The sequence below is a fragment of the Choloepus didactylus genome, chromosome 19 (genome assembly GCF_015220235.1).
Source record: "Choloepus didactylus isolate mChoDid1 chromosome 19, mChoDid1.pri, whole genome shotgun sequence".
Lineage (NCBI taxonomy): Eukaryota > Metazoa > Chordata > Mammalia > Pilosa > Megalonychidae > Choloepus > Choloepus didactylus.
In genome coordinates, this window is record NC_051325.1 from 7,040,445 (window position 1) to 7,051,002 (window position 10,558).

The window sequence follows — 10,558 nt, forward strand, 5'->3', positions numbered from 1 at the left end:
ACAAGCAATGAAAGAAAATCTAGATAAACAGGACTTCCTCAAAATTTAATACTTCTGTGCTTCAAAGAACTTTGTCAAAAAAATGAAAAGGCAGCCAACTCAATTGGAGAAAATATTTCGAAACCACATGTCTGATAACTGTTTGATAAACAGAATATATAAAGAAATCCTACAACTAAACAATACAAGGTGAACAGCCCAATTAAAAATGGGCAAAAGACATGAATGTACATTTTTTTCAAAGAAGAAATACAAATAGGTAAAAAGCACATTAAAAGATGCTCAGTTTCACTAGCCATTAGGGAAATGCAAATCAAAACCACAATCAGATATCATTTCACACCTACTAGAATGGCCACTATTAAACAAACAGGAAACCACAAGTGTTGGAGAGGATGTGGAGTAATAGGAACTCTTATTCACTGCTGGTGGGAATGTAATATGGTACAGCCACTGTCGAAGATGGTTTAGTGGTTCTTCAGAAACTTAAGCATCGAGTTGCCTAAGATTGAGCAATCCCGCTACTCAGTATATACCCAGAAGATCTGAAAGCAGGGATGCAAACAAACACTTGCACACTGATGATCACAGCAGTATTAGTCACTAATGATAAAAGATGGAAACAACCTAAGTGTCCATCAACAGATGACTGGATAAACAAAAATGTGGTATATACATATGATGGAATATTATTCAGCAGTAAGAAGGAATGAAGTGCTGAAGCACAGGACAACATGCTTGAACCTTGAGGACATTATGTTGAGTGAAATAAATCAGACACAAAGGGACAAATATTGTATGATCTCACTAATATGAACTACTTATAATATGTAAACTCATAGACATAAAATCTAGAATATAGGTTACCAGAGGATAGAATGAGGCTAGAGAACGGGGAGTGGTTGCTTAATATGTGTACAATGTTTAACTAGGTTAAGCTTAAACATTTGAAAATGGAGAGGTGATGACAGCACATTATTGTGAGTATAATTAGCAGTGCTGAATTGTGAGTGAATGTGGTTGAGGGGAGTAGTTTAGAGTCACGTATGTGGAAGAAGAGGCCCTAGAAGAGGAGAATGGGGTCACCTGCCAAAATCCATGGACAGAGATACAAGAAGATGGCAACATAGAGAGGAGTGGAAGCAAGCTTGTCCCCCTGGAACAACTAATAAACAACCAGGAACAACTAGTAAATAAAATGGAAGAACTGTGGGGGTACAAACAAGACTATCCACTCATCATACACCAACCTGAATTGGGAGGAATACGTGAGATCACAGCATAAAATCTGTAAGAAACAACTGCAGATCCAAGCTGGGAGCACCCTACCCCCACGGCCTGAATTGCAAACCCTCATGGTGCATGACAGCAGCACTCTCCTAGAAAGTGAATATGGCTCAGCTAAGCTCCAACAGGGCTTTTAATTAACAAACATGGACAGCTCAATACAAGCTATCAATCCCCAACAAGCAGACAGAAGCTTTTGGTGATAACTGAATTGGAGAGCTGGAGGTTCATCATGGACAGGCCCTGAAGGGGGCTTTCTGTCCCTTTTCAGCTCAGTGGAGAAAGCCTTGGCCATTTTCAGTTACCAGTGCTCTGATCCAGGCAAGTGTGGAGATAGCAAAGGCAGAGAGACTATTCAAATGCAAATGACCTCTCCCTATGGGGTGTATCTTCCCTAAGAGGAAGAAGGTAATGCCAAACTCTACTACCCACCTTGCATTCAGCACTAGACCCTGGAGCCTGAAGGAAAACAGCCACAGGCCACAACTCCTTACACCACTATAGAGCTTCAGGCAGAGAGGTGCCACATGCTAGGTAGAAAAGCACAGTGACTTGAGGCCTCGCAGGGTGTATCCATCTTCTAAGACACCCTCAGGGAAACTGGATACTATTGCATCCTTACAAGACCTGAGCCTGTTCTGGACAGCAACACAAACAAGGACAACAGTGGGGACAATGACATCTATTATTTTTTTAATATCTTTACCAAGAGCACTTGTTCAGGTCACACTGCAGATTGATATAAATGTTATAACTAGCCTGTGACACAGAGGTGATTCCCATTTCACATGTGAGGCACAACTCATCCAGGTCATAGGGCCAGTAAGAGGATGACCCAGAATTGGCTTCAAATCCATCCAGCCACCAATCCCTTCATCTCTCACCCTCACCTGAGGGAAATACGAATCTGCTTTCTATGAATGTAGATATGTTCAATACAGAAGGTAATATAAACAGGACAATATGTATGGCCATGGGGGCTGGCTTTTGTCACTGAGAATGAAATTTTGAGATCCTCCAGGTGGTCCTGTGTGAATAGTTTTATGGCACAGTGTAGTCCATTGTGTGAATAAACCACAATTTGCTTATCTGCTTATCAGCTGATGGAAACTTGGGAGGGTTTGACTATTCACTAGCATTTCTCTTAGTTTATTATCTAGAAGTGGGATGGTTGGGCATGTGGGATAAGCCAGTTAAAGTGATGAGGCACAGCCAAACTGCTTTCCAAACTGGATGCACCATTTCACACTCCCTCAGATCATGAACAGACATCCTAGTTGCTCCATTTCCTTCAACTCTTGGAAAGGTCAGCCTTTTATTTTCACCATTTTATCACATGTCTACTGGCTTCATATTTTGGTTTCAATTTTCACTTCCTTGCTCAATAGTGATGTTGAGTATCTGTTCACCAGCATATTTCCCAGTCACAAATACTTTTTGTAGTGTCTGTACAAATTTTTAGCCATTTTTATTGGCTTTTTAAACTTATCATTCTGCTGTAAATATTCTTTAGATATTCTGCATATAAACCCATTTTCAGATATATAGATGCTGTGAGTTTTTACCTCTTATTGTGACTTGCCGATTTCTGTACAAATATGAAAGTCAGTAAATTTCAGTGGTGTGAATGACTTGATTATCTATATTCTACTTCAGATTCTCATTGCCACACTAGCTGTGAACGTTCTGAGTCAGGAACAACTTCGGGCCTGCTGACATTTGCCATGTCCATTCTCAGGTCTGAGGGAAAACGTACTATGACCCTGAGGACTTCTTTTACATGACACCCTGAAGAAGACTGGCCTCTGACTGTGTGGGCCCTCCCTCCCTCCTGGTTAAGTTCAACATGGGAAAAGGGGTGGATTTTCATTCTAAAACAAAACTAGAGATTATTTCTGGGGAGTGAGATGAAAACAAATGTGGCTCCAATGAAACAACACAGCTGCCCTGCCATCTCCGGACCCTGTGATGCTTGGGGCTCTGACCCCTCGACCCTCCTCCCTGGCAGGGGCAGATCCAGGGCACAGTCAGACTCGCTCCACCTTGCTCCATGCCAGGGGACTCGATTCTTCAGGGTGGGCCCTCTCCAAAAACCATGACATTCTCTCCACAAAATATTTATACTGAACAACCAGATCAGATCACATCAGGCATTCCAGCAATTTTCATTCATGCAACCCGGGAGGGAGCTTTTCAAGGCTTGGTCAAGATACAAGAAACTCCTGTCCACTCTCCTAAATCTCATGGTACATGTCCTACCAAATAAAAACAAAATAAAAAAATTTAAAAAATAAAAAATACCAGAGAAAACCTACTGTGTATACTTTCTATGTATTTTAAATTAAAATATATAATATTAAAGCATAAAAGCAACCACAGCACCATTCTCCTAATAAACACACTATATAGAATAAAATCCTGCCTTTAACTTGGGATAAGGATATGAAATGGGCAGTGGAGGCTATAAGAATCCCTCTATACCATAGGGAAGCATTCATTGGGGCTTTCAAAAAAGGGATGTCTATACCTTTTGTTGGCAGGAGGATACAACATAAAAAATAAAAGGCAAAACGGAGACTCACCGAAAGGAGTAAGGACAAGAAATCCTTCAGTGGGTCCCAGGGAGGCAGGAGGCAGGTGTGAGGTCAGAAGATTTCCGCTATCATTTGGAACCCTCTGCTGGGATCCAGCTCCATGTGGAATAGGGAAAATAAAGAAGAATCAGGAACCCTATTAAAACAAGCATGAAGCTCAGATGAGCTTCCCAGTGCTAAGAACATCCTAAGCATTTAGATAAGAAAAAATCCATGTCACATTGGTTCAGGAGAGTCAGAGACAAATCCCCTCTTATCTGGACTTCCCCAGGGTCACCAGCCCTCACAAACCATCATTTTCCAGGCCTACTCTGCAATTCCTCCAATATCACCTCACTGACAGCTAGAAGTCCTCTCTACTCCTGAAGGCTCAGCTTTCCATGGAGGTAGGTTGCTTGAGAATTAGTGTCACAACTGACCTGCTTGCTACCCAATATTAGGCCCAGGCAGCAGACAGTAGGTTGGGGGTGGGGTGGGGCAGATGGCTCTGAATCCTTTCCAGAGCAGGACCCTTGGTGGACACTATCCTTGACCACTACTCAGGACCAAGAGAAGCTAATTGTACCTGTAGCTGCCCAGAAGTTTCTCAGTGGCCTCTGCCTGGGAGAAGACTTGATCCATCTTATTTACTGCTCAGGAAGCTGCACTACCTTAGGACTGCTGGCTGCCATGTGAACAACTCAGCTGGGAGGCTCCGCTCGGCATGGCCATTGTCCATCACCCCTACCCATTTAGGGTCCGCTGATGCCAGTACCACCTGAAAGCAGAAGGAACACCCTAAACTTCAGACACACCTGAACCCATCTGCATGAGGAAGAGAAGAAAATCTCCAACATCTAAGTCGGGAGTCTTTACTCCTAAAGCATTGGACATTCTGATTGGGTTCCACTGAATTTCACCTTCTTGCTTCCTGTGGCTTTCTGTCTGAATTGCATTCTGTTCATAAAGAATTCCATTCATAAAAGATTAGGACACATCCTGGTGAGGTGAGACACATGACTGGAGATACCCCCATCAAAAGGTACTAATTACAATGGGAATTGATTAAGAACATATTTTTCTGGAGTACATACAGCTCTAAACCACCATATCTTGCTAATATGAACCAGCTCCAGTGAACTTGATCCCCTTTCATAGGAACATGTATACAGGATGGAGTTGTACCCCAAGGAGGACCCTCAACTCCCACCCTAACTACACCAGTAAAACCACCCTATATATCTCCAGACACACAGACTCTCATATATCCTAGACAAACATGCCCAATTGTACCCACACCTTAAGTATAGTCAAATGACCTATTATTCCTAAATTTTTACAGTGAAAACATACCCACCTAGAATACCCACATGCCAGTCCTACGATAGGCACATAAAAAATTACAAACCTGCCTGAAAACAAACTTGCAACAAACACATTTCTGGTATATACACACTAAACACCCTACAAACGCACAGGCTCTCAAAGCACCAAGGAAACAAACATTTATCTCATATGTCCCCCTAATGGACCTACACACAATCCCACAACTGTACAATATTCACAATTTCTCAACACATGCACAACCTACACATACTGTTAGTTTCCAATACTGAACTATCATATATCAAAGAGGACATACTCGATGAACTTCCTGATCTCCGTGAACTCAAATGCATAGAGAGGTACAAACAAACTATAGACATCAATTACAAACAAGGACCTGAAAACACATATACACACAACTGTACCAAGACCTTCGAGCATTTTATTCCAGAATAAGCAAAGATATTCAGTGAACCCTTTATTACACACACAAACTCCCTATGAAGACACTTACACAAAACCCATGATTATAATTATGTAGCTAACACTCAGATAGATACACACAAAACATACAAACACCAGCTATCTCTGCACTATTGATAATATGCAAACATGATCTCCCTACAGACAGTAAACGCAGACATACACTCTCAAATATTTCCAATACCTGAACATATACACCGGCAAGCATTATACATCATCTCCATATATCCAGAATAAAACCCCACCTCTCTAACCCCAAACCATTGCCAAAGACACATTTGAAAACCATAGCATTTTCCAAAGAAGGCTGTGAATACTTTTAACATGCTATATCCTATAGATAAACATATACAATTCATCCACTCACTCCTGGATATACACACATATGAGTCACACACACTGAAGACACAAAGAACTATCTCATTCTAACCTATATAGGTACACATAAAACTGCTTCCAAATCCACAATTACACAAACCTACCCTACACCCCAAATTCTCAGATATAATCACATCATATACCTGGAAAACATAAAATAAACTAACCCCCATGGTAGACTGAATTATGTACACAAAATTAGACATGCTGTTATTAGTGGGAACCTATTGTAAGTAGGATCTCCTGAACATGATACTTTTAGTTATTGTGTGGCCAAATGAATGAGGGTGTGTTTTAATTAGATTGCAGCAATTTTTATAAAAAGAATCAGGTGTTACAGAAGCTAGAAAGGAGAGGACATAGGCAAGTGACAGAAGGCAGAAATACATCCAAGGATTGCTGGCCGCCAGCACCAGAGCGCTATAGATACTCACGAGAAAGCAAGCCTTGCCTGTACCTTGATTTGGACGACTTCTAGCTTCAAACCAGAGACCAATAAACATTTCCTGTTTAAGACAATCCCTTGTGTGGAATTTGTCATAGCAGCTCAGGCAAACTAAGTTATTTACTTCCATATATAAACACACAGGAATATACAGAATAACTTCCCAGAATGCAAACCAATAATTCTCGAATGATACATTCAATTTCATAGTCCTAGAAGTTATACACCCAAACTGCCATGATCCTTGAATACACATACACTCAATATACATATGCGTCAAATACACCCACAATTCTCCAGCATGCTATAAATATGCACAAACACCCTATACTCTCAAAATACCTATATGGCCCCACACTACCTGTATATACATATTCCCCACACTTGACAAGATTCACAAAAATAACTCCAGCAACTTCCAGAATAAGACTCAACAAACTCCACAATCACACAATCTTTTCATCTGAACATATACAACATCCTGCCAGCTACTTAAAAGTCTTACAGCTACCTTCAAAAACCAAAGGACACATACAATTCCTGAAAATCACCAAAATATACATCACTAATCAACATGCCCCATTAAATTCAAATTCAAGTATCCCCAAGTTTCCCAAATGAACAAAAAACACAGACCCTAGAAACTAATATACACAGACACACTGCTTAACACTGCTCATATGCATATGCAGATATTTCTGCCAAACCCACAATTAAACACAAAAGATTCTCCAAGATTTATGGGGAAAGCATGCACAACATGCAAAAAAAAATTTCCAGTGCCTCAAATTACAAATAAACAACCCCACTGAAATACATTAATTGTATCTCAACCCCCCAAAATCACTGAGCCACACACAAACGACATTCTCATAACCTCCAGTTAATCTGAAATAATGCATGCTGGCACCATCAATTCACACATTTGAATACACGTATCACATTCTCACCAACCCATTAAATACACACAAACATCCCAAAATCTGAATTCATAGGAACACAATCCCAAGAACAAGCACAATTCAGCTCATGCTCCCTGAATTTCTACAATCCCCAAGAGGCCCACAAATACCCATACAGAATATCCCATTTCCAGGAACACAGCCAGCCTCATCTTCCCCACACCCATAATCAGGCACAAAATGCCCTCTCATTGACCCCCTAACAACCCAAGAATGAACACACATGGACCTCACACTCCAAACACACCCTTCCACTCAGAACCTCCACTCCTCCAGAATACAAAAACAAAACCATGTTACACTCCCAGGTACATATCAAAGGTGTGTTGGAAAATGTTCAACAGCCTAAAACAACTCTCTGCAAATACTGCACCCAGCCTCACACAATAAATTTTGATAATAGAGATACAGCACACAGTTTACAGAAAATTACCAAATATGCAATAGTTTTTCTTGGAATAATAGAGCTTTCGTTGATTTTTGCCCAAATCTTGCATCTATTATAGCCAATCTGTGCTTGCAATCCCACCACAATTTGACATCACACTTTCAAGAAGTGTTTGATTACATTTTTTTAAACAAAGACGCTCACAGTCTTGAAAAATGAGTGGGTTCATTACAAATATTGGTTGATATTTTTATGTTAACAAGTAGTATACTGAAGCAATGAACATATACATTAGAATTTCACTCAATTTTTAATGGTGCTCCTTACCTCTTTCCTCAAGAGAATAACGGTTTTCACATACTGAAGAAGACAATTTTTTTTTCTACGAGAATATAACAGAAGCAAACTTGATGCACTTTTAAGTTTGCTATACATTATTAAACTTCCGAACACAACCCAATCATCAATAAATGCAGCTGGGTCTGGGTCTGCGCGTTCCCAGGTATAAACGCTCCCCCCAGGGAACCCGAGGGCAGGAGCGCAGCTTCGGGATCAACCCCCGATACAGACACACCGGATACAAATAATCGCAGAGCACATGCAACAGTGAGCTCAGTGACAGTAAAAGCCATGAGTCTAAATAACCATTCCTTTTATTTTCTTATAAAACTGATATATAAAACCGGTTACGAGTAGATGCAAAATGGTCAAAAGAATATTCCCCCTCCCCCAACGACAGTTAGCGACGCGACCTTCACGCTGTGCGCATGCGCGTCTCTTCATCTGCGTCCCTTCATGCGCGTGCTCCCAACTGACAGCTTCAGCGGTTGCAGGACAAGAGGCGCGTGCCCGAAAGCCCGGCCATTAGTGAGCGTGCGCGCCCACGTGCGCATGCGTGCGGGGCCAGGCCCTGTGGGGACAGGGTCCTGGGGAGGGGCCTGTGGGAAAGGCGGGAAATGGAACCCGAGGAAGAGACTGTGAGGTTTCTTGGGAAACAGGTGATTCCTCTTCTCCAGAAACCTCCACAGCCATCCTATCCTCCATAAAAGAGTGTATAGGAAAAGACCACTCACGATTTTCATACTTAAAAGGATGCAGGGCAGTTCCCTGTACTTAGAAAGGATCCTAGGTGAAGTGTTTTAAGAAGAGGTCCGCTCCAAGGCTGTGTTCTCAGATTGGAAGGAATAGTTATGTGCGCCTTGACTATGTTTATTTTGTTCTTGTTCATGTCCTTTGCAGAAAACTCCTGGCTTACCTGGGTCCTTGTTCCTGGAGTAGAATGAAGTAGCTTCTTAGCACTGGAATAGAATAAAAATCAAGCCTTAATAATGCATTCTATTAAAGTGTTCTCTTTCAATGAAAAGGGAAAATAGTGTGTTTTGTTCGTGGAGCAAAGATTCAAACTCAGATCTCTTTACTGTTAATTCTCTGCTCTTTCTTATGGAGTAAGTAATGAGAGCTTAATAGGTTACACCTCTTAGGTAGCGGAGCCAGACAAAATAGAAGACACAACTTAACTTCGAAATTGCAGACATGAATATTTTCCTAGCATACAAGGGTCATGTAATGTTTGGGGCATACTTATGCCTAAATATTACTTGTTTCCTGAATTTCAAATGTCGTTGGGAAGGTGTATTTCTTTCTAAATATGGCAATGTTATTCCTAAGGATGATTTAAACTTTTCAGAAATATTAGACCTGTTCCTTTCAGTAATCTATCTTAAGGAAATAAGAGTACAGTAATTGCAGGAAAATTGATAATGAAAAAATATAGGATCATATGCTAATTTCATAACCAGAAATAAAAATGAAAATGTTATTTGAAAGGAACTTACATTGTATTTACTTTGCACGAAATCTCTCTAGAAAGATTAAAAAGAAGCAACTGACCTTGGTTTACTCTGTTGAAGTGAACGGTGCAGCCAGTGGAAAGGGCAGGGGGAAAACGTCTTCCTCCACGTTTCATTCTGCAAAATTTGATTTTTACGCCATGAAAATGCTACTTGTTAAAAAATTAATTAAAAGCATTAGAAGATAAAATTTAAAAACATAGCTAAAAGAAAATAAAATGAGGAAGAAAGTGATGATTTTTCCTGGAAGCCTACAAGCATGGGAGTCTCTGATGTAGTGCGACATTCCAGAACAGGACAACAGTGTGCAGGCAAGCCTTGATGGACACTGCAGAGCTTACAATAACGGACACTATTTATGGGAAACAAGGCTGATGAATATACAGCAATCTAACGTGCTTGATCTGCTGAGCAATCCTAATTTCCAACGTTGTGTTACCTTATCTCCATAAGTACACATGCATTTATCAGATAATGTGTTCTAATTTTTGTACAAAAAGTGATGTTGTCATTGATCTAAGTGAACAACCTACCACTACAGTTGCAGAGCAGGGTGGGTTGAGGAGCATGAAACCAGGTTGATTAATAAGAATTTGGGATAAGTCTTTTGCTGTGAATCTGAGAAAGAATCCACAAATAGCACTGAAGAACTAGGTACCAATTGAGTTGTCCAATTAAAATTTGAAAGGAACATGTGTTTATTTACCCATCTGTCAGAGCCAGTCATGGAATGCCTCCCCTCCCCCACCACAGGCCCACCTGCCCTCTGCCCCTCCCCCACTGTAGAATGTCTTCAGTCCTACATTCTCACCCTGCTTAGATTCAAATTTTCAAAACTTAACTCAGATTCCTGAGAATCTGCTGAC

General features: G+C 40.8%; 1 long non-coding RNA gene across 1 annotated transcript; it reads right to left on the reverse strand.

Annotated features, from left to right (window-relative positions):
- Positions 1–1,050: 1,050 nt before the first annotated feature.
- On the reverse strand, positions 1,051–6,463 carry LOC119516051. Its single transcript, XR_005213184.1, has 3 exons — positions 4,676–6,463; positions 3,870–4,017; positions 1,051–1,063 (listed from the first exon to the last, which is right to left on the reverse strand). It is a non-coding gene; the product is annotated as an uncharacterized LOC119516051 (long non-coding RNA).
- Positions 6,464–10,558: the final 4,095 nt, after the last annotated feature.